Genomic DNA, 22,546 nt, shown 5'->3' with positions numbered 1-22,546 from the left:
GAATCAAAAAAAATATTTTACCTTTCTTTTATATCAAAACTGTGAACACAACTGTGGGCAAGATTCAGAGATGGACGCAAGGAGGTTTACGCCGTTGAGTGATAATTGGCAATATGCGCATGCGTCAAGTTTGATTTTCCTTGTTGCTCACAGTGAGGATGTATAGTCATTGACAGGCAGGAACCGTTAGTGCAAGGCAATGGGGGAGGGGGGCAGCCGTCTCAAACGTAGGTGTCATTTTTAGGTCGCGTCTCTACCTGCGACTTTGATCCTGTACGCAGCAACAATGGCTCAGACCAGTGGAGTAACTACTGTGCGGCTGCTATGGCGCCCGGACCGACCCGGGGCCCAGCCCTACCCCTGTACCTACAGTGCCAGGCCTTGGTCTGTACTACCCCCCCCCGTGCGACCAAGGAGCAGGTAAGTCGAGGAGGATCAGTATGAAATACCGCTGGACCTATGTCCAAATCCCGACGCTGCAAGTCCGGCACCAGTGAAGATCCCAACTGCTCTAAAGGTAAGTACTAACTAACCTAACCCCCCTAACCCTAACTCTCCTTTAGGGGTGCCTAACCCTAACCTTCCTCCCTAGTGCCTAACCCCCTCTAAGTGTCTAAAGCTAACCCCCCCTTCCCCGCTGCCTAAGCCTAACCCTCACCTCCCCCAGGGGGTGCCTAACCCCCCCCCTTCCCCTAGTCCAACCCTCCCGGGAAGGTGCCTTAACCTAAGCCTAACCCCCCCGTGGCTGTCCGCACCCGGTGCCTGGCTTACCTTCGATCAGTATGCCGGGCGTTGGGCTCCCGGTGTAGGTAAAATGGCAGGCGTTGGGATCTCGCCGCCTGTCATTAGACCCCTGCCGGGATTAGACAGTCTGGAAGCCGGCGGTCGGCATGTTGATCGTCGGCTTCCTGACTGCATCCCTGTCGAGGAGAGCGAAGTGAGGAGAGTGCGGAGGGGGCCCAGGGACCTAATGTGACCATAAGACCATAGTTTTGTGACCATAAGAGAGCAATAGGCCAGAGATGTGAAGGTTACAGTAATCAAGGCAGGAGAAGATAAGATTCGAATGCTCAGCTCACTTGTGTGAATCAACTCAAACACCGTCAAACATGTTCCGGGAATTGTAACGCAGCTTGTTCCACTTTCCACCATTACTACTAATGTTGCTGGGGCAGAGCATTGTAATGTAATAATCAAGTGCAGGAAAGTGTGATATCACTGGTTCCAAGAGATCTGGCATCTCCATTATTACTGGATCAGCCTACAGAATAAGCTGATGGGCGATCTTGAGGTTTATGCTGTGTATATCTGTCAGTGTCAGTTTATAGTGTGCGTGCGAGAGTGATGCCTATGGGTGTACCCTAATACTCAGTGCCACAGTTACTATGGAAACTGGCAGTCATACCAATGCAGCGTTAACTCCCACCGCACTGACAGACTCAGCATATTTTAATTAATTTTGTGATCTCTCCTCACCGTTGGGCTGTTACCTGTCGACTATTAAATACTTGACTTCACTTTTCTCTGTATCTGGAAGAGAGAAGCCAACCGTAGAGCTTTGTATATTGAGAGTACCAGAGAACAGAAGCAGATACACTGCATTCTTTATATTCTCGAATACGTTGAACCCAATTATACACAGTACAATAGCCTTCAGCACTCATCTTGTACTGTCGCTGAGAAGTGGAACTTGTACAAGGGATTGTTGCCCTCGCTGTATTACGAACACTTTCCACCGGCCCCTTGCAGACCCGTCAACATCCAAGCCCAGCTTTTCCTGGTAGATGGGGTTCTGGGATTAGATTGTTATTAGATTTGCTTTGGAACACATGTGGTGTCTGATCGCACTTTACACTGCGGCAAAGTAAATTGCCGTTATTCACCTATTTAAGGAACGGTTTTGTAATGTACTTAGCTACCGCCAATTTTTTTTTCAATTGATTTTAGATATTTATTTATTTTGCTCAATGTTATTTTTTGTTATATACTTGTAAATATTCTTTGATTTTTTTTTTTTTATTGCGTTCAAAACGACTGCCTGTCCTTCCTCATTTACGCTTTCCGCTGCTTTTTTCCTTTGTTTATTCTGTTGGAAACTGATTTTATACCATTGGGGAGACAAAAAGTCTGTTTACGCAGCGCTCTCCAGAGGAATTTAACAGTTTAGTTTATTTAGCTGAAAACAATTTCAACATTTCTTAAGTAGGTAAAAAGAGATAACTAGAGGTCACCTTATTTCGATCCTTCATAAATAGTCCCCTGGGTGACCTCGGCGAAGAGCAAGAATTATGGCGTACTCTGCATATATTCGGATCTGTTCATGGGAATAAGGTAAAATGAGGCATTTGCTGCAGACACCAGGGTTTGGGGGAGCAGTAAATATAGGGTTTTAAATTATGCCTTATGGGCCTGCTTTAGAAATATAAGTAAACCCAATGATTTGCTTACGGCTCCTGTTACAGTTTCAGAGAAGACTGTGGAGACTGCCTGTGTCCAAGAAAACGGGGGTGTGCTGGCCCTATTTTCTGGCCATGCAAAGGCCACAATCTGCGTCTTCTGACACAGATTTCCTGGCCCCTGCAGCAGGGTTCCTGACAGCCATTCAGAGCAAGCCTAGGCTTTCTCAGATGGCCGATGACTGCCCAATGTGGCACCCTGTGGTTAATACTTTGGTTAATTTGACATGATAAAATGAGCACAAAGAATGATGGTAATTTTTTTGAAAATATAAAGTATTTTGAAAAAAACAAACTAACAAGGTATAATCATACTTGTCAACTCTCCCTCATTGTCAGGGAGACTCCCTGAAATAGTAACAATCTCCCTGTCTCCCTGAAGAGTCTAGTAATCTCCCTGATTGCACCTTACTCCCATTATGAATCTGCTATATTAAAAACAAAATACAAAGATATATGCATTCAAATGGGATCATATAATTTCCCTGCATTGGCTATAAGGCACGATGATCCCTATGGCTACATACATTTTCTGAAAAGTATCAGTGTGTTTTCATCAACAAGTAGATCTTACTAACTGCTTTGGGGTTCATTTACATTTGGATGTCAGTCAGTATTATGACACGCCTCTCAGATGTAGCAGTACACGCCCACTTTACCGCCGCGCTCATAGGTGCTGCTTTCACAATCTCCCTGAAATGTTTTTAACAAAAGTAGGCAAGTATGGGTATAATATGTGAGGGCACTGCGTAACAAAACAGTGATACTGATGTTGCAAACAGTGAAAAAATTGCCTCAGCACAGGGGCAAGAAAACCTTTGAGCAGCAAAGGGGTTAAAAACGTCCATTCTCTTCTTTTTTTCTTTTTGCATTGCTATAATCTCACTTTGGAAAAGGAAGCCTTGTTTCTGCGCTGCTCATTAGAGTGAGACGTGCTGGTGGGCCAATGCCTTCATTACACTGAAATAACCCTCTATAAATATCTGCTTTTTTGCCGCAGAAATCTTGGGACGCTTGCACAAAGCATGGCGAGGGCCACAGCCGCATTTGTCTTGTGCAGCCAAGGAATAGCTCTATGTAATTGTCCTCTGTTGATTTAAAAATTTGTTCTGTTTCAGTCTATGTAATCTGTCCATATCTTCTTTTATCAGCTGCCTTTTGTATCCCACTGACAGCACTAATACAACTTTAAGTTAAAGTAAACAGCAGGGGGGATTTTATTCTAATTGTTTTACAGCAGCCTTGAAATGAGACTCTGCTCTAGGGGCCTAAGCATTGTAAATGTGGGCTGAGAGATAGACAGCCATAGCATTACATGTAAAAAGCCATTTAAGGTGGGGTTTTTTTATATAGAGTTATGCTCAACCATTAGTACCGTTTATTTTCATAGCACGAACATACGGCACAGCACATTACAATTGGGAACAAACACAGTAATAAAACAAAACTTATTACCTGAGAGCCCTGCTCACAGTCTTACAGTCTGTCCGCCATGCATATGTATATATACAGTCATTAAGCAAACCTTAGTTTTCTGTTAAATTGTGTTATTTTATTAATTTGGACTTAGACTTGATGTTTAAAAAATGTCTCCCTATGTACAGTATTTTAACCTTAATTTAGATAGGGAATATTTATCACATCCTGCATTTATAATGCGGTTGAAATGCGTGATAATAACGCTGATAATTACAAAGTGACAATGCATATCTTAGGGTGCCGGGACAGTGCCAGGGCCTGAATAACAATGGGGCAGATGGGACTACAGCCCATACTTGCCGGAATGTAGTTTGGAAGCCGACGGTCTAAATGCTGACCGCCGGCTTCCAGACTTTCTAATCCCGGCATGGTACTAATGACTTAGGCTTAGGCACCCCCCCGGGAGGGTTAGGTTTAGGCACTCAGAGGGGGGATTAGGGTTAGGCACTTGGGGGGGAGGTTAGGGTTAGGCACCCCTAAGGGAGGGTTAGGGGGTAGAATTAGGTTAGCGATACTTACCTTAGGGACGATCAGACTTTTCACCCTTGCTGGACTGCCGCTGTCGGGATTTGAACATGCGTCCGGCGGTAATACCTACTACGCCCTGCTTGCCTACTTTTCATTTTTTCTCCCCGGGAGAAGCCTGCAAACGGGCATATTAACACTTCCGTCTAAGGGGTCTATTTACTAAGCAGTGTTAGGTGATAAAGTGAAAGGAGATAAGGTACCAGCCAATCAGCTCCCAACTGCCATTATTCAAACACAGCCTGTGACATGGCAGTTAGGAGGTGATTGGCTGGTACCTTACCTCCTTTCACTTTATCACCTAACACTGCTTAGTAAATAGACCCCTAATTCTCCATAGCCCGCACTTCTGTCTGCACGCCCTCACTGAACTCTGCCTACCTCAGAACGCTCATTGCAGCCCAGTTACATCCCTTCAGATGTGCATGAAATGCGCACACTTGGCTCCAGAGCATGCATAGTGCTAAAACCACCTGCAAGATTATGCTCCGCGAACAAACGTACCTTCAACTCTGCAGTAGCCCCGATGTATTTTATTTTATTATTATTACTAATTTATTTTAACAATTTCAATCAAATCTAATTATGAGTTATATAAGTTCAGGTGCTTAAGTTTTGACATTTTTATTTCATTTGATATTTTACATAATTTACTTAAAATTATTGAAATCCCTTTATTGTGTGACTTTGCCTGAGAACAGCTAATTCCTTTATGCCTGAGATTGCTGTTTTCTCATTAACCTGCAGCGCTATACGCCAGCATTATCTGAGGGTTTTCATGGTAATCCTGTTATAACAATGGTCAGTCTGTGATTGTGATGATGTAATGAAGGCCAACTTAGCATCGTGACAAGTACAGTACAGAAGTCCAATGCTGGGTACACACTAGGTTGGCGGTCGACCCATCTGATGATTGGCTAGTGCAATCATCTGCCCGATGTGTCAGACCTGATGTCACAACTGGGCGGGCATTTAAATTTGGACGCCAAGTTGAGCTGTCACTCACTGCCGTGTCCCTGCAGCATGTGTACGTGTGATCGGCAGGTCGCCCGTGCAGTCATAATGGCCATCTGCTGTGCTGCGCAGCTGATGTGATATGTCTGTGGACGATGTCACCCCCGCCAATGCACTCACAATATATTGGCTGTTCGATTCAACGGCCGATATATCTATCAGCGTGTACCCAACATTAGTAAAGCCAAGGTATATAGTACTAGGCCTAATATAGGGATAGAAGTCCATCTACAATAGAAGTTGCACCATGCTTACCTACTTTCTGGCTGCCTCGTCAGAGCAAGGGGGCGTGGCATGGCCATAGGTGGGCGTTGTGGGAGGCGTGGTGGCTTGTTCACATTATCATGGCCCCGCCCCTCGCTATACAGTGCCGATATTACAGGCACTTGTAAAGCAGGGGGTGAATCGTGTCATCGTCCCAGGGGGTGCGCAGGGCCGTAGTGAGGATTGCCGGGGCGCCGGTAATTTTTGAGGGCGTGACCTGATGGCAATAGGTGGTGCTACTCCTCCTAAAAAAACTGCGCCATGTGTGATCGCTACCCCTCTTCCCCCCACCCCAAACTGCCAGAAAAGACTGATGCTGTTGATCAGCGGCGAACAGCCTCTATGGTCCCACTGCAGACCAGTAATTAGCACCCGTTTCCCCCCTCTTGGTGCCCCTGGTGGTATGGGGGGGAGGGTGTTTTGGCCGGCTCCGAAAGACTTTCAGGCGGTCAGGAGTGCAACTCGATTTTCAATAGCCTCCCAGCTGTTCCGGAAGTGTAGGCAAGAGTGAGGTGCCCATTTGCAGCTAGACAACCATGTATATTTGTAATCTCATTGCAGCTGCACTCCCTGCTGTAACTATGGTAGTGACACCTCTCAGCAGTGTCATAGAAAGTGTAGAGAGGGGAGGCACAGAGTCAGGGTGGAGGCGGGAATGGGGGTGGTGCAGGGACAGAGGCGGGACCCTCGTAGAATGGATCCAAAAACTACTAGTAAACAATAATTGAACAGGATGCAGTAAATGATTATCCTTTTCTCTTCCCCCTTATAACATTTCATGTCCTACATATGGATTCCTAGTATCGTAGATATAAGCGTCTGAGTTTAAGGTTTTTGACTTCCCTTTATACTGTTTTTCTTATATATTTTGGAAAGTGTGTTTTTTTAAGTGAGGTATGCAGAATAAAGTTACTAGCTTTTCATTTTTAAATTCACGGAAAGGGGCGTGAGCAGGGGATGTGGACAAAACTGCAGTCAGGTTTTATTTGTCAGATTTCAGGCCGTTTTCTATCTACTCTACTAAAGTGCACTAAATGTCTCACTAATACCCCTACATGCCAGCCCAGAGCCCACACATGCCACTTTAAATGCCTCAAAGCCCCCTGTCTCTTCAGCTCCAGCCCCCTGTGTCTCTCCAGCTCCAGCCCCTGCATCTCTCCAGCTGGCTCCCTGCGTTTCTCCGGCCCCCTGTGTCTCCCCACCTCCATCCCGTGTCTCTCTAGCTCCAACCCCCCTGCGTCTCTCCATAGCCAGCCCTCATTGTTGCTCTCAGACACCCCTTGTGTCTCTCCAGCTCCAGCCTCCTTTGTGTCTCTCCAGATCCAGGCCCCTTGTGTTTCTTCTACTCAAGTCCCATTCTGTCTCTCCAGCTCCAGCCTGCATGTGTCTCCCCAGGCCTCCTCCTGTCTCTCCAGCCTCCTTCCAAACTCCAACTGCAGCCCACACTTACCTATGATGTAATCTTCTGGCAGCTCCTGCTCCTCTGCCCAGTCATCTGAATCATCTGCCCTTCAGTGGCGTGGCATGATGACAACATGCATGCTGAACCAAGTCAACAACAGAGAGAAGGATGTAGGTCATGGGAAGAGCTGTATCAGCACAAAGGGCCGGCTGGTGACATTACTTTTAGTGCATCACCGGCCAGCCCTCTGTGCTAATCCAACCCAGCATGCCATCAGAATTTCAGACACAACCTTTACAGGATTGGACAGCCTCAGGACTCCAAACAGCACTTCTGATTTTCTGACTGTCCTGGGTAATCCCGGATGGGCTGTAACCCTAATGACAGGGAGCAGTGGCGGGTATTTCAGTGGGACAGACACAGTGTCAGGGAACTGGGATATGTGAGAGGTATTTTAGTGTTTTATGGATGGTATTTTTGGGTAACAGTGGGTAAGAGGTAGTGTATAAAAAGATGGGCTAGAGGTATATCACTGGATGGATGGTGTATTTGGAGAAGGGTAGGCGTGGTGGGTGGGGTAGTGTAGTACAGACAGCAGGTTAACAGGTTAACCGCGAGAGGTTAACTTTCTTTTTTGGGTGGACTGTGTGGGCAGGAAACTACACCTTCCACCCTCAGTGCACTTCACTTCCAGGTACAGAATCTGAAGTGGAAATAGTCTCTACCATGTGCGGCCAGCGCCAGAGTTATAGACTCTGGGCACTAGAGTGTGCCCAGAGTCTATAGAGTATGCGCATGTCACCAGGAGATTGGCCGCGGTGGCCATTTTCCAGTAGTTTTTACAGCGCCAGACATCCGCCGACATTGGACTCCAGAGAGGTAAGTACTTTTATGGGTGCAGGGTGTGCAGTGCGGGGCCCCCCTGTACCCAGGGGCCCGCTTGCCCCGCATACCCTGCACCCATGATAGATACGCCCCTGACTTAGTGGACAGCAGCAGTTTGTACTTTTGGGTGGACATAGAGGTCATCATTTACAAAGCACACTTAATACACACTCGACAATATCTTGGTTTTGCATCTTTTTTCACAATACCGGGGTGCTTACAGGGTATTTGCAGCACACATCATTAGTACCCACCCAAGGCTGTACAAACAGTTAACTAGCAATAACTCCAGCAGGCAAATAGCTGCAAAAAAGAGACATTTTTATTTACCTTTCACCAAAAGAGCAATAGCACTTTTATAGAATATTAACGATCACACTGCAACACTATGATATAAAATAAAGGGAAATAATGCAGCCCCTAGGGTGCCCTAGATGGTGCCTCTCCCCATTCGGGCTTTGCAATCCCACACTCCCTCTGCTTTCCATCTTATCTTAGGCACACTGCCTACAGCACCCCAAGAGATACAGTTACTACACAAAGAAACGTCTTCTTTTTACACTACTCTGGAAAAAAAAGCCACTTGCTGCAAAATTGACTCCATACTTTGTATCACTCAGCTGCACAAGCAACATTCTATTAGTACATTGTAGGAATAACAGACCTGCTCTGCAGATTAATATATAGGCCCGTTAGAAGTGGCAAACGCAGGATTTTGAAAGGGGGGTTACCAAATAATTTGTTACAGAACCAATGACAAAAAAGTATAACCAGAATAAGCCTGCAATAACAAGGCATCTGGGCATAAAACTTGCTTATGCTCAATGTGTAACAGTATGTATGAACAAAATTTAAACAACCAGTGCAATTTAAGCCACATAGTAGTCCCTTATTCATGTTATGACACAGTCAGGGGCATTTCTATAATTGGTGCAGGGTGTGCGGGGCACACGGGCCCCTGGGTCCAAGTGGGCCCACACTGCACACCCTGCACCCATACTTCCTAACACTTACCTCTCCGAAGTCCCACGTCGGCTGGAGAGGTGCTACACAGAACGCCTGGAAAATGCTTTCCCGCCGTTCTGAGCATGGGCAGTAGGGAAATCGCTGGGAAAATGGCCGCGGCGGCCACTTTCCCGGCGTTCTGCGGATGAGCAGTAGATCCGGAGTCTACTGGAACTGTCAGTACGCCGCAGCCGCCGTAGAGAGAGGAGGGGGCCCCAGATGGTGAGTGAACACGGGCCCCCTCCTCTCTAAATACGCCCCTGCACACAGTAGTGCCCCTTTTACACAATGCCCACATTACTGCCCCTTATACACAATGCCCACAGTAGTTGTGCCCCTTATACAATGCCCACAGCAGTAGTGCCCCTTATACAATGCCCACAGCAGTGGTGCCCCTTACACAATGCCCCAGTAGTGGTGCCCCTTATGCAGTGCCCACAGTAGTGGTGCTCCTTATGCAGTGCCCCTTATGCAATGCCCCCATTAGTAGTGCCCCCAGTAGTAATGCACCCATTAGTAGTGCCCCCATTAGTAGTGCCCCCAGTGGTAATGCCCCCAGTAGTAATGCACCCATTAGCAGTGCCCCCATTAGTAAAGAACCCAGTAGTAGTGCCTCCTGTAGTAATGCCCCCATTAGTATTGCCCCCTGTAGTAGTTCCCCCAATAGTAATGTCCCCAGTAGTAATGCCCCCTGTAGTAATGCCCCCATTAGTAGTTTCCAGAGTGGTAATGCCCCCAGTAGTAATGCCCACAGTGGTAATACCCCTATAGTAGTGCCCCCAGTAGTAATGCACCCATTGGTAATTCCCTCATTAGTAGTGCCCCCAGTAATAATGCCCCCTATAGTAGTGCCTCTAAAAGAAAAAAAAATACAATTAAACATACAAACACAATACTTACCTTAAGCCCCGCTCCTGCGTCCGCTGCCGTCCGGTCTGACCACTCCTCAGATCTATGGGAGAGATGTCATGACATCTGTCCCATAATGCTCACTGCGGGAGCCGGAGCTCAGGAGTGAGCTCCAGCCTCCGGCTGCCACTGCGGGGATGGAGCCAGGTGCCCGCTGGTAACAAATTCTCAGCGGGCGCCCGACAAATGGAGCCTCCCTGTGGCGGCTGGAGGGGGGGTGCAGGTAGATGGGGCAACGGGCAGGGAGGGTTTCTAGGTACTCAGAAACCCCCCCTGCACGCACGTATGCGTTAGTACATAGTACACTATTCTGCAGGAAAGATTTGTTATGCGCTAATGTATTAGATACAATTAGATTTTGTCTTTGTGCTTTTAGCTAGTGTTAGGCTGGGTACACATTAGACAATATATCGTCCGATATATTGTTGTGATGCAGATCGGTACAATATATCGGTCACATCATCTAATGCCCTCCAGTGGGTCATCAGCGACGTCATTACAACTGCTATTCTGCACAGTAAATGTGGCAATCCGGCGGCATGCTCCTGGATGCGGCCACTGAACAATATATATTGCATGGTTCTATATCGTTTTGTGTGTACAGGCGACCAATGTATCGTTACATCAGTCATCCCGTCGGCATTGACCCAGGATCGTCTAATGTGTGCCCAGCCTTACTTTTCAATGGCCATCTGTACGAGCCGGCAGAAAAATAACTGACAATATTTGTGGATCATCTTATCAAACGGAGGTTTTGGATATGAAATAAAAATGCAGAACTGCACAATGCTCTACATCGGTAGTCATGTGTGATGGATTGGGAAGCTGCGCTGAATTCCATATTGGATTTCTATCGTATGTTTCAGAAATGATGGTGTTCTTAATACTGAATACTGTTCACTTGCTTTGTTCTCTCCTTCAATAATTATTTTTTTTGCTTTGCCGTAGACAAGATTTCTGTGTCACTGAGCAAGTGCACCGAGACCTGCTCAATCTCCTCTCTACCTTTCTGCACTTAGGGCGCAATTAGAGGGAGATGAGAGGCGCCGAACCTCGGTGACAAGGCTCTCGGAGCTGCTAAAGCCTCTGTAGCCCTGATAATTGGTTTGCAGAACTGTGAGGGAGCATCGTTCTTTGACATATGCCATTTCTATTGACTTGTGAAACTATTTAGCTAACGGCAGAAAAAAACTCTCTTAAAGGTGCAGAATTTGTGGCTAACCCCCTAAAATTAAGAATCCTTATCACTGCATATAATCTTTTTACATTCAAATTAATTCATTTAAATGGCCGGGACACTGGCTCTGATAAGAGCCTGTGAAGACGACTCGGGCCCCCATTTATTAATAATCGAACTTGCAATGAAATCTGGGCCTGACAGTTCCGTCCATGATTGGATTGCAAGATGCGATCATAGCGCCTGAATGTATCACCCGGCACATGCAGGGACAGCCCCGGTAGCTCTCCTCTCCTGCTGACCGCACATGCACGCCCTCCATTGCCATAGGAGGGTTCCGGACTTCTAAGGGATAATTATGCGAAGTGTAGCTCATAGTCTACAACGGCTAACACCATCTTTAGACGGCGTAAGCTGCGGGGTCCAATCTCCGGAATGCCTCGCATTACAGATATTGGTACATTTGGCAGCATCGCATCCCCCATAGAAACCTATGTGTGATGCAGCTGCCTGTGGGACTGGAGGGATCGCTGCAGGGATCGGAGATACCTGCTGTGGTTTCTCCTTCATACATCTGGGATCGATGTATTTATACTTGTTAACGGGGTTAACCGCAAATGATAAATGGGCCGAATACTAAATGGATCCCTCAATGAGCAACGGGATTACCTGCAGACCACTGGAGAGGGACCGCAAGATCCCTCCCCAGCAGGGCAGCCCCATTGAAGGTAATGGGCTAATGCCATCTGAATATGGCGTTAGCCCATGCATGGAAAACCTGCAAAGCTACACCGTCGCCATAAAAATCTATGGGGAACAATACTGCTTGGCCTGGCGCCGGAGAACGGCGACTTCTCCGATATTTCCTGCTGTCTATATTGGTGCATTTTAGGGATACTTAATTCTGCCCTTAAACATACGGATACAGCAGCTTCCACATATTTAAAGGCAGAATTGATTAATAAATAGGCCCCATAGTTATTAACATTAATGCTAAGACATTTCATAGCTATAGACCACAAATATAACTACAAATGTTGTGGAAGAGAAGGAAGGAACAGGCTGGGCTGCAGCCTAAGCGGCATAATAGGCCTGATTCTGAGTTGTACACAAATGTTTCGGCATCTAGTGAGTTTTAGCAAACTGTACATGCGCAGTGACGTGGGGCATGTAGCCAGAGTTATACCGCATGCTGAGTTGTGCCGTGGGGAGGCCTATTTCAGCCATATCTCGTGCATCTGGCATAGTGCAGGTGTATGTGACAATGATAATGAAGACGGATGCTCTCCTATATGGAAAATATGGGCCTGGTGCGATGTGTACACATTAAGACGTACATTTAGTATTAGCATATTGTCTGCAATGTGGTTGTGAGAGGAGCAATTAATCTATTCATTGCTCCTCTCAAGGCTACTCGGACTATTCCCGAGCCCCATTGGCATCTGTGTGAGGAAATATCGGTGTTACATGCACAGTCTATTGAGTCTAGTGAGCGTGACGTCACTGGCCAATAGGAAGCTATGCCTGTTATTTGCTCCCTGTGGACACCTGCACCTGTCACTTTGGTTTTTGCCAGCAACAGGTTGTGGTAGCACTTGTTGTGCTTGTGCATTATTCCGTTTCACCCTCAGATAATGACCTGGCTTTTTCATGACCCTGATTTTTTGCTTACAATACTTATCTCATCCTGTGGGTTCCCCATAGCCCATCCATTACGGGGGTCCCTGATGAGAACTGCAGTTTCCAATAGACTCTGAGCATAAGAACTAACCAGCGTTAAACCCTATGAGTATAGTGGGTTTATATCCAAGACAACTTATTACTCAGGTTTCTCCAAAAAAGATCCTTTATGGTGTCAAAATGTATCAGTGAGGGGTCACCATGCATACAACATTATTGCTTGCACATCTGAAGAAGGGTTGGACCACCCCCAAAACATTGCATTCCTTTCTGTGCTTGCATCATTAAACTTACCAATCCCGGGGATGAATCGCTAACTCATTTTCAAATGAACACTTTTATTTGCCATGCATAATTTTATATTGGGGAGAACATATTGTTGGCTGGCACAGGGCCACAGAGAATCATTTGTGGATGTGTTATGATTTTGGAGATGATTATTAAAGCTTAATGACTTGGTCACAGTGGTGTAGCAACAGGAGTCACAGTGCTAGCATACAGGGGCCCCAACAGATGGGGGACCGGTACAATGTAGCTGACCTAGGGCCCGTCAGCCAAGAAGGCGTAGTCACTCCCCAACTATTGTGTGGCCACACCTCTTCCAGCACAGCGGCATAAAATCTCAACGGGTGCAGATATGCATGACGAAGTGTGGTCACAATGCTTCTCGATTGGCTATGTCCCCTTAAAGTACCAGCGCCCAGGAGTTTTCATGGCGATCATGCTACCAGCCATTTTGGCAGAGCCGTAACTAGGGTAACTATGGTCTCTCCTTCATACATCCGGGGGAAACTTAATATTTGCGGTTAACCCCCAAAAAAGGGGGTTAACCACAAATGATATATGGGCCGAATTATAAATGGTCCCCTCAATGAGCAACGGGATTACCTGCAGACCACGGCCCCTCAATGAGCAACGGGATTACCTGCAGGCCATGGCACAGGGCACCGCAGGGCATGGGGCACTGTTTGGGCCTGTCAATTTTCCAGTTTATTATCATTTTCTCTTGTAGCTTCCTCTGCTTTTATCCCCAGCATCTCCTGGCCTCCCCTATCTCTTCCATGGCCCTTCTCCATGAGGCCATGGCCCTTTTTCAGGTTCACTATCTTATGTCCCTAGTTAACAAAATGTGGGGGGTGGCGCCAATGTTCTTTCTGGCACAGGGCACCAAAAAGTCTAGTTACGGCTCTGCATTTTGGAAACCCAGCTGTGACCCGTAGAGAGGCAGGTGTGCTTGTACTAGGAATGGAGAGTCATCAAGGGGACTATAGCTCAAATTTTGCACCTGCACCAGGGATGCTTGCCCCAAGCCACTGTTCACCCTCTGCACAAACATTTTATCATTGAGAAAGTAGATTCTAGCATAAAAATATAGTTGGAGTATCTTTAATGGCATGTGTGACCTGGATTGTCTATATCATTTTAAGCTATACTAGCTTCTATACAATTGTGACCACCGCTAGGGATTTGCTGTGTTCAGAGCATGAAGATATTATACGAGAGATACTTAAGTTATATGTGGGCACAGAAAATAGTTCTGTAAATCATCCACAGATACTGTAACAGCAGCCGGGGAAAGGAAACGCTTCCTCTTAATCCAACAGAGATGCGAGGACGTGAAAATCGTGTCCGGTTCATTACATCTGCCCTTCCCTCCAGCATAGAATCGATTTTCCTCTCCTCCCGGCTCACACACAATGGAATGTACCCAGGCACGCACTCTAATACTGGTGTATTTAAGTTTGTTAACCATTCGCCTCCCAGTAATGCATTCATTGCACAAAGACAGAAGTCAGTGCAACTTTATTCATGGACAGTGCAGGGAAAGGCTATTACGAAATATAATGCAGAATAATAATATAAGATAAGCATACTTGGTCAGTTTTTTTTAAATAATTTCAGGTGAGATTCATGTACACTGGATGCCTAGTGGCTGTGTCCTAAGCATGGCCATCCACCATCTTTCACTGTTTGATGCTTTGATGATGATGGTGACTAGTTTTACCATAAGTGGCGCACATTGATGGTGGAGGTGCAATGGTGGATCATGGCTGTGGCCTGTGCGTGCACAAGTTCAGACCACCAGTGGCTTTTCTGAGGCGGTTAAAAACCATTGAACATCGATGGTGGAGCAGTCATTAGATAACCTTGGTGTGTCCAGTTCTACTCAAGGGTCATACCTAGCACCACCCATGGGGTGTAGGTAGTGCCACTCAGGAGCATGTCCGCATTTCAAGTCAAACAAATACCAGTTAAGTCCACTCATTGCTGACGTATGCATTTATTGACTTATTAGGTGAATCTGGGCAAGTCTTTCATTTGGCACCCCCCCAATATGCCCCCACAGTACCCGCCAAGTGCCCTCAAGTACTCACATCCTGTGGTCGGCTCCGAGTCTTGAGTCCTTCTTGCTCTGTGATCTGCATGCACAGTGCACATAGCGCAGAGCAGCCCCTGAGCAGATTTCCTGGTCTCTACCAGTTTTTTTTCCTAGTTTCCCAGGAAAGATTCCCTGGAACTCTTTCTTCAAATGTTATGGTAAATACATAACAGGAGAGCTAACAAAAGTAACAACAGTAAAAATAAATTCAAGACTAAAAAGGTAATTCTATCCGACCATGAATAAAAGTGCAAAAGTGAAAACACAATACCTTAACATTACCAAATTTCCCTGTAAACAGGCTGATGCAAATCAGGAAAAAAATCCTAAAGTTGAAACACTGCTCCAGAGTCCCCTCATCAGTGTCACAGACATGATGTGTCACCTAAGGCTGATGAGGGGACTTGGGAGCCGACTCTATGCTGTATGCAGTAAGCCATGGCAGGTTCCCACAACACTTTATCTACGTTCACTTTATCTCCATCCAAGGCTTAGTAAATAGACCTCTCAGTCACTCCCTCAGTGTTGAGTGGCCATGGCATCCACATCATGACGTGAGGCCATGCCGCTCACCACTGCGGGGCGGGATATTTACTAAAGTGCGGGTTTTAGAAGTGGAGATTTGGCCGTAGCGACTGATCAGATTCTACTTAACATTTATCTAACACCTTCTAGAAGATAATAGCTAGAAGCTGATTGGTTGCTATGGGCAACATCTCCACTTTCAAAAACCCGCACATTAGTAAATATACCCCTGGGAGTGACTCCCAGTCTCCCACCACTGTGTCTACCCCAGAGTCCAGACATAGGGGCTTATTCATTCATGAACTACTGATCGACAGTGGAGAAGATCATGCTCTAAGGCAGATTTTTTCCATTTAAAATGTATGCTCTCATCCTACAGTGCTGCCCTGTCTCTCTCCACACAAACATATTTCAAGAACCTAATCTCCTCCCAGTCCTCAAACCCCCGGAGTCTCTTTGCCACTTTCAACTCCCTCCTCTGCGCACCCCCTCCTCTTCTCCCCTCCTCACTCTCTGCCCTTGACTTTGCTACCTACTTTATATCTAAAATTGATTCCAGACACCAGGGCATCATATCCAACCAGACCCCAGCTCTCCATCTCCTCCTTTCCCAGATCATCCCTCCCTATCCATCATACCAACTCTAACATTCTTCTCCCCTGTATCTGGAGAGGAAGTCATGGCCCTCATCCGGTCCTCCCTCCCTTCCACCTCCTCCCTTGACCCTATCCCCTCCCTACCCCACTACCTCTCTGCTTCTGCCTGCTCCCATCTTGTGCTTCTCCCTACTTTACTTTCATCTACTTCTTACTCCCCACTAGGGCAACTAACACTTGGTTGCTTATGCTCTGCTGCTTATGTGGGTGTTATGGTCGCTAATGTAGCAATATATATTATCCATGTCCTTGTTCTGCATTGCATTGTATTGTATTGTATTGTTAGTCACTGGTCACCTTTTGTTTATGTACTTTGTAAGGCGCTGCGGAACACTTGTGGTGCCATATAAATAAATTATAATAATAATTCATCATCACTTATTTTTCAAAAAAGCATGTGAAAATTAACATTTTCACAAACTTTAGTAAAAAAAAAAAAAATGTGTCAGGGCCATTTATCAAGTTCCGAAAAAGCATTTTTTGGGGGGGAACTTGATGGTGTTACTGTATGCCACCCTAAGATGGCGTTCAGCCCCCGATAATCTTCACAGGCTGATGTTTACACAGCAGCCTGTGAAGATTTACAAGGCAGCCACAGCAGAGGGATCTATTCATATCCCTCCAGTTGGTTTCCAAGCAGCTTACTTACAGCGGCAGTGGCAGGGGTGTGGCGCTGGAACAGACACTGGTGGCGTAGAGTGGTGAGTGGCACAAGCAGCTGTGGGGAGGGGGGGGGGGACAGACACCGGGGGAGGGTTTACATACAGCGGCACTGGTGGCTCGGGAAGGGGGGGTGAAGGGGTGTTGAGGCTGACCTGAAACAGACACCGGCAGGGAAGGGGGAGAGTAGTGAGTGGCAGGGGTTGGCCAGAGGGGGAAGGACGGCCACGAGGGGACAGACACAGGGAGAGCGTTTACATACAGCGGCAGTGGCGGCAGCAGGGGGAAAGGGGTCTTGAGCTGGGAGGGCCACCGGCTTTGGAAGGGGAAAAGTGGTTAGAGGTGGGTAGCAGTGGCGGCCGGTGGGGAAGTGTGGCCATGGGGGGCTGTGACAGGCGGCGGGGGATCTGGGAGAGGGAAGACACAAGGCAGTGGCTGCGGGCTGGGAGCGGAGACAATATAGCTAAGGAGAAAAGTATCACAATTCCGAAAAGATGACTCTGCAAAAAGAGCAGGTTTTTGGAAGTGATACTTTAGGCAGTGAGGCATGATGAATACCTCCGAACTGTTCTTTGAACTCACAATCAGTTCAAAACATAATTATCACTGAGAGAGTCTGAGACTGTCTTTTAGGGCTCTATTTATTAACATTATTTTTACTAAAATAAAGTGAAAAAGGGTGTTTTCACACCCTTTTCACATTATTTTAGTTTCACCTACAGTTTCTACAGGGCAATTGGAGTAGAATTCATAAAATTCTACTCCAACCCCTAAGTATCACTTATTTTTAGTAAGCAGATCGCATTTCCCATAACTGTAATGGGAAATGTGATCCAACCAAAGTTACTAAAAATAAATTGTAAAAAAATACCGGAGAAAGCCCTGTGATAATAACGCCACCTGGAGGTGGCGTTATCCAGGGTCTCCCCCGGTTACCGGACTCCTGCCCTGCTCTAATGGGGAGAGCAGAGCTCGGAGCCGGCCCCGGTAATCAGCTGTGTGGTCTAAACATACCACACGCTGATACAGTGTAAAAAAAAGTTAAAAGAAAAAGTAAAAAAAAAATGTGTCATGATTGGTGTCTGCGAGTTACCTGTCTCAGGTGGTGATCGGGTTTCAACGGAGGTCGGCATGACTGGAATCACAGATAATGTAAATAGCTCTATTTACAAGACTTGGGTAGCAGTGAAAACTGCCTTTGATGATAAATGACAGGTACTGGAGGGACCGGACTGGAACCGGCAGGAAGACTTGTTGAATTGAACTGATGAGCTTGGAACTTGACTCTGGACTGGAACAACGTGGACTGAACTGATGAGCTGGGAACTTGACTCTGGACTGGAACAACGTGGACTGAACTGATGAGCTTGGAACTTGACTCAGGACTGGAATGTGACAATGGCTGAAGGAAAGTCAGGTAATGCTGAGATGAGGGCTAAACAGGGTAATCTGGAAGTACTATGACAAAGGCTAGAACTCAGGTGCAGGCTGGACAGGATAATTGGAAATAACAGGTTTCAGGAAGGATTGGGTAGGTTTGGGAATTTGCAGGCTGGACAGGATAATTGGAAATAACAGGTTTCAGGAAGGAATGGGTAGGTTTGGGAATTTGCAGGCTCAGGGAGGGAATAGGTAGGTAACAGGGGCAGGAGTTGATCCACAGCAGGAAGCAAGGCAGGGTAACACGATGCAGGTTTACAGAGTGCCAGGGACCAACCAGGAGTAGGACTAGCAGCAGAGCACAGGCCAGGTATTGCTGTAACAGGACGTCTGGATGCCAGGTATTACTGCAGCAGGTTTTCGGGATGCACCAGTGGTTGCTGTCAGCAGGCTTACTGGATTGCCAGGTTTGGCTGTAACAGGTTTTCTGGAAGCACCGGGGGTTGCTGCCAGCAGATTTACTGGATTGCCAGGTACAGCTGAAACAGGTTTTCTGGATAGCACCAGGGATTGCTGTAGCAGGTTACAGGGACAGACTTGAATGCATGAACCATACACCACGGGAAGACTAGATGTTCAGGCCCAGAATGCTATCAGGAGAGGATATATATACCATGGGTCTGGCAGCAATTGGTGGATATAGACAGGTGGTCTGGTGGTAGCATTCTGAGTGGTGGAAGGCACAACATGCAGAGGGAGTATTCATCTCTGCAGCTCTGAGAATCAGAACCACACCTGTGATTCCAATCAGGGCTAGCAGTGCTCACAGACAGAGGAGAGGCCAGGTGCAATAATCAGAGCGAATCCTCCAGGCAAATTACACACACAGCTCCATGGGGAAGCTGACAGGGATAAGTCTCAAAGCAAAAAGGTGACAACTAGACAGGGTCGTGACAAAATGTACTTACCTGACTCCAGGGACTGGTGGTCGGGGCTCCGGTGATGTCTCCCCTCCGGTCAGCTGGTCTCCCATGCTGCACTGCGGCCCGGTCATCAGGTGATCGAGTCCCAGTGCAGTATGGGATATCACTTGACCAGAGGACATGGAAGACATCACCAGAGCCCGTATCATGCAGGTAAGTGTGATTAAGGGAGAGGGGGGGTAAGGGGGGGTCCACGATTGTGCGGGTGGGGCTTAACGACGGGGGTGGGGCTTAGCGCCAGGGGGGTAGCAGCGGCGGCCGGTCGGTGCATGCACTGGGCACTAGTCACGGTAATTTTTTTGTGAAAATACCGTGACTAGTGTGCGGATGGGATTCACAGGGACAGAACTTTCTCGCAAGCTCTGTCCCTGCAAGGGATTAGTAGTAAATCCCTGTGATTTTGCCTAATATCACACTACAATCTGCATTACAAATGCGGATTGTAGTAAATAGAGCTCTTAGTGACAAAGGGGCCTATTCATCATTACTAAAAAAATATATGGGGGTAATTAGATTTAGAACTCGCATGGAGTTCTACCTAATTACCGGAGTAATTCATCATTCCTCTTCTCCATAGCTATCTATTCTGAAAAGATGTAATCTTTACGATGACAGCTTTTTGTACAACAGATACTTTTCCCTGCCTGCGTCATCCGTCTCCCCGCTTCATCAGCTCTGCAGTGCCAGGAATCTGTCCCCCGAGGGTGTGTCCAGCTCTCCCCTGGGGCCCGCTCCATTCACTGTGCCAGGATATGTCCCCGCACTCCCTCCCCCTACCCAAGTCAGTTCTGCCCAGCTGCTAAATATACTGAGCTGCAGCCACTGGTCTGCCCGGCTGAAAGGTAGCGAACCCCCAATCCCTCCAGCAGCTGCAAGGGAAACGCGGTAGGCGAGGAGATGCTGTGTCTGCACCGGCCGCGGCTCCATAAAAAGGTCGACCATTTGTACCTGTCAAACTTCTTACTTTAGTGTGTCGACCTTTTGTCCCTGTCAACCTATTGACTGTCTAACATCTGGTGTCTATCTAGACCAGTGGTCGAAGTGGGGCGTTATACGGCGGTATGACATACCGCCACTTCCCGGCCCCACTTCATTTTAGATGTAGAAAAGATTGCACCAGCGCTGGGATCCAGTATGGGATCCCAGCGTTGGAACAGCGGCGGCAATGTGTTAAGATGTGTCCCGCAGGGGACACATCTCAATCGGTGCAGTGGAGGCGCTGACATGTAGCTGGGACAAAGTACCTGGTCCCGGCTGCACTGTAAGCACCACGTACTGGGCGGCTGCCAGCCAATCACGAGGCTCGCAGCCGCCAGCCACTCGCGGGACTCGCGGCCGCCAGCCAATTGCAGGGCTCGCAGCCGCCAGCCAATGAGAAGCTGCCAAATAGCAGCTTCTCATTGGACAGCAGCGGCGCCAATGAGAAGCTGCCAAATGGCAGCTTCTCATTGGCTCGCAGCGGAGCTAGATAAACTGGAGGGAAGACCCGAGGATCCCGGTGGCTCCACTCCAGCAGCGCAGGTAAGAGAGAATTAGAGAGAGGGGAGGGTGTGAGAGAGGAAATAGAGAGAGGGGCAGACAGAGGCAGGCTAGCTATTGTAGGGGGTGAAAGAGAGAGGGAATCAGTAAGGGCAGGGTGTGAGAGAGGGGAGCAGGCAGGGAGAAGTGTGTGTGTGTGTGGGGGGGGGGTTAGAAGTACAATGGAGTGATATGGAAGCAGGGGCCCATAGGGGGCGGGGGGAAGATTCAATCTCCATACCCCCACCTCTAAATTACCACTTCGAGCACTGATCTAGACATTGTCTACCTTTTTACTGTAGATCTTTAGACCGGATCCCATAAATTGCAGGGGTGTCCATAGATACAGCATAGTTTTCATGTCATTCTGGAAATTTTAAATGTGTAACGTGCTTGGCCGCTGTATTTAAAGGACATTTTTTTCCTGGATAAAATGTATGAATAAATATTGTATAACACTGGAATATTTTTTTTAATTATCCTATATTTATATTTGCCCAGCACAATAGTCCATGCAGGGCTGCCATCAGAAATGGTGGGGCCTGGGACTGACAAAATCGCCGGTCCGGGAGGCAGCCCCCCACACAGACACACCTAAAGCCCCCTACACAAAAAAAATCAGTAAAATGTTTGACACCTCAAGCCCCCTTCTGTCTCTCCAGCCCACCCCTTCTGTTTGACTTGTCTCCAGTCCCGTGCTGCCAGCCTGCCCCAGTAAAGTCACGTTTCTGTGTTCAAGCATGACAGCTAGGTGTACCCCAGGGTAAAGTCCATGGCACTTCTCCTCATTGGCTGGATTACAAGTTTCCCAGATACCAAGATGAGGACTAGATACCTCCTGCATGCTTTGCTTGAGCTTTGCCGACTCAATAGTCCGGTAGGTCTCTCTGGGAGGGTAAATGGGGGGAGGTGGGTTCTCACTTCTCCCAGAAAGTGGGCATGGCTAGAGGTAGTGCCGGATTAAACCATGTGGAGGCCCCTAGGCAGTCGAAATCTCAGGGCCTCCCTCGCAAATTGTCTCCGAATACGTTTTTAATTTTACCAACCAAAAATTTTAATAAACCGTAAGTAGGTTGTACTGAAATTTTTTTACAAACTGACAGCTGGCAGAAGATTATCTTTATAAGAGGTAAACTGTAATGTGAATCTGATGTCTATGGTTTATGTACTTTAGGTTGTGAATGGGTGTATTAGATTAATACAGTATTTTCTCTATATGGGGGCTTATTCAGAAATACCGCATCTTTGTGAATGTAACGGCGCATGCGCAGCACTGATTACAGCTGCGGTAAGGTAGGACTAGGTAGGGAAAAGTATCTATTTCCCGAAAAGCTGTCATCGCAAAAATTAGAGCTTTTCGGAATAGATACTGATGGAGAGGAGGAATGATGATTCCCTCCGGTAATTAGGTAGAACTCCATGCGAGTTCTAAACCTAATTACCTCCATCGATTTTTTAGTAAATGATGAATAGGCCCCTGAGTCTTTAATGAAAGTTTTTGTTTCATTCAGTTGATTAATTTTTTCTATCTTTTGGAAACAATTTAACAAAGCTTGATTGTAATCTTATTTCAAGATCAAATCAGTATTATTTTGATCCTAAAAGTTGTAGGCCGGTGCCTACTCTGCCTATTTGGTAATCCGGCACT

General features: G+C 47.0%; 1 protein-coding gene across 2 annotated transcripts in view; it reads left to right on the top strand.

Moving 5' to 3' along the window:
- The window catches only part of CACNG3 (calcium voltage-gated channel auxiliary subunit gamma 3), a 163,625-nt gene that overhangs the window by 105,680 nt on the left and 35,399 nt on the right, over window positions 1–22,546 (top strand). The window contains exon 1 of one of the 2 annotated variants that reach the window (XM_088448107.1): window positions 19,515–19,533. The exons of the other annotated variant lie outside the window; for it this stretch is intronic. The gene's annotated coding sequence lies outside the window, so the exon portion shown is untranslated. Of the gene's footprint in view, window positions 1–19,514; window positions 19,534–22,546 lie in introns of those variants that run through there. 2 annotated transcript variants of the gene reach the window in all.

This window comes from Taudactylus pleione, unplaced genomic scaffold (assembly GCF_031769625.1).
Source record: "Taudactylus pleione unplaced genomic scaffold, aTauple2 ptg000451l, whole genome shotgun sequence".
Lineage (NCBI taxonomy): Eukaryota > Metazoa > Chordata > Amphibia > Anura > Myobatrachidae > Taudactylus > Taudactylus pleione.
This window is presented reverse-complemented; position numbering and strand designations above follow the sequence as displayed.